The sequence below is a fragment of the Bison bison genome, unplaced genomic scaffold, assembly GCF_000754665.1.
Source record: "Bison bison bison isolate TAMUID 2011002044 unplaced genomic scaffold, Bison_UMD1.0 scf7180017864136, whole genome shotgun sequence".
Taxonomy (NCBI): domain Eukaryota; kingdom Metazoa; phylum Chordata; class Mammalia; order Artiodactyla; family Bovidae; genus Bison; species Bison bison.
In genome coordinates, this window is record NW_011494708.1 from 9,730,083 (window position 1) to 9,732,750 (window position 2,668).

At 43.9% G+C, this 2,668-nt stretch overlaps 1 pseudogene; it reads right to left on the minus strand.

Annotated features, from left to right (window-relative positions):
* Positions 1 to 1,834: 1,834 nt before the first annotated feature.
* Positions 1,835 to 2,668, minus strand: part of LOC104988579 — a 1,168-nt pseudogene continuing 334 nt past the window's right edge.

The following is a 2,668-nucleotide window of genomic DNA, read 5'->3' on the forward strand; positions in this document are numbered from 1 at the left end:
AATGACACAAATAACCACAAGTCAATCCTAAAGGAAACCAGTCCTGAATATTCACTGGAAGGACTGATGCTTAGGCTGAAACTCCAATATTTTGGCCACCTAAGAAAACTGACTCATTGGAAAAGACTCTGATGCTGGGAAAGATGGAAGGTAGGAGGAAAAGGGGACAGGGATGAGACAGTTGGAGAATGGTGGTGCCAACAAAGGTCCATATAGTTAAAGGTATGGTTTTTCCAAAAGTCATGTATGGATGTGGATCTATAAAGAGTTGACTATAAAGAAGTCAACTTGAGCACCAAAGAATTGATGCTTTTGAACTGTGGTGTTGGAGAAGACTTTTGAGAGTCCCTTGGACTGCAAGGAGATCCAACCAGTCCATCCTAAAGGATATCAGTCCTGGGTGTTCACTAGAGGGACTGATATTGAAGCTGAAACTCCAATACTTTGGCCACCTGATGTGGAGAGCTGACTCATTTGAAAAGACCCTGATGCTGGGAAAGATTGAGGACAGGAGGAGAAGTGGGTAACAGAGGATGAGATGGTTGGATGGCATCACCAACTCAATGAACATGAATTTGAGCAAGATCTGGGAGATGGTGAAGGACAGGGAGGACTGACGTGCTTCATTCAATGGAGTTGCAAAGTCAGACATGACAGAGAGACTGAACAACAACAATATTTTATTATCAGTAAACACTCATCTTGATAAGTTGATCACTACTGTGACTTTTAAATTCTACTCCTAAACACTGTCAGTCACATTATCAAGTCATATGTTCAATTTTTATTTTGGTGGTAAGCACAAATTATATTTCTAACTGCATGTTTGTTTTTTTTTTTGCCATCAAAAATTCAGTTTCTTTCTATCTTGGCTATTTGGGCTGCAGACTATATGCATAGACAGGGCTACAAAGGCATAATTTGTTTTTTTGGTTTTTTTTTGTACTGTTGATCACCTTTGACCACATATATACCATTTCTTAAATTTCTTTCAGCTACTTGAGATATTAAATATTTCAGATAAAGAATGATCATATATCCCAGCAATGAATTCCCAAAAGTCATTCATACTACTCAGTATTTTGATTTTAAGTAAAGTACAATAGAAATTTTCTATGAATATTTGAATTATTAACTACTGATAACACATCACCTATTTTTTTTTTGGGGGGGGGTAAGAGAAACTAACCTAACATTAATTGAGCACCTACTTGTATGTCTGGCTTCAGCAAGGAGTTTTCATTGAGATTATTCCGTTTCATCCCCATACCAACTTGATGAGGTAGATATCATCCTCATTTTTTTTCAGAAGAGGACTATGAAGTTCAGAAAGGTTACAGAGTTTGTCCAATTACACACTTAGTAACAGAGAGAGCAGGGACTGAGTCTCAGACTCAAAAGACCTCTGCTCTCTCCCTCAAGATACTCAAGAGACTCTCTGTCATCTCTCAGGAGGGATGAGGGAGCCAAAGATGCTGCAGCCCTTCTTACTTTTCCTACCTGGGAACCACCCCAAGAGAAGGATCCTGTTCTTTCCCACAGACACCTCACCACCTGGGAGGATGCAGCCTGTTAAAAATAGCAGGGACAAGCCCTCCAGCAGTGAGGGTGCATGCTTTGGGAAGGTTATGCCTTGTTCACAGTTGCCATGGGAAGGCTATGCCTTATTCACAACTGCTGTAGGAGGGAGCTACATGGGGTAGAGCAAACTGGGACAATGGCTAGAGTGGGCGGGCTAAACAGGCCACTTCTGGGTGGAACAGATATGAGAACATAACGTTTGGAGCAGGCAGCAATCACAGGCACAGTCACCACCATTCTCCATCTGCTCATTTTACTGGTGTTTGTGATCCAACAGGGATTCAAAATTGGGAGAGCAGATGAGTTTGCACTTCGCATATCCCAAGACTGTCATCTCACTCATTCTATTGTCTCCAAAGCCCATGGCCACCAGTTCCTGCAGGAAAGAGCAGATTGTCCCCATCATCACATCCAGAGTGACTTTGCCCAGGAGGTACTGCCCCTGCCCTGATGTGTGGGTGAGCGACTTATCATTGACACTCTGTCAGGTCAGCCAGGGTACAAGCATTCTCTGGCAACCTGGCTTCCTGCTTTTCATCCTGCTTTATAATCACCATCTGTCCATCCTTATTCGGCACCTTTGTCTTGATGTCCTGAAGAGGCAGCTGGCTGGGATCCAGTCTGGCAGCTGCAGGAACAACAACTGTTCCTCCTGCATGAGGCTTAGCTTCCTGAGCAGCCTTGAGGCAGATCCATCCTTTGGGAGGCCAGAGATCTTCCTGGCTACTCTAGGGGAGCCTTCATCTTGGTCTCCTTCTTCTCATCTCATGGCTTCTCTTTCATTTTCCCAGGAGGCACGTCACCTCCAAGTCCTCTTCCTTGGGACCAGCCAGCCAGGTTTTAACATCTGATTCTCCATTCTCTTCCTTAAAAAGCCAGCTCAAGTGGGTCAGCCACCATGGGCTTCCCAGCTTTGATTGGATGGGGAGATCTCCTGGAGAAGAAAATGGCAACCCACTCCAGTATTCTTGCCTAGAAAATTTCAATGACAGAGGAAACTGGTGGGCTACAGTCCCTTAGGTTGCAAAGAGTCGGACACAACTTAGCGATTAAACCAACACCACACAGCCCTAGGGTAGCTGCTAGA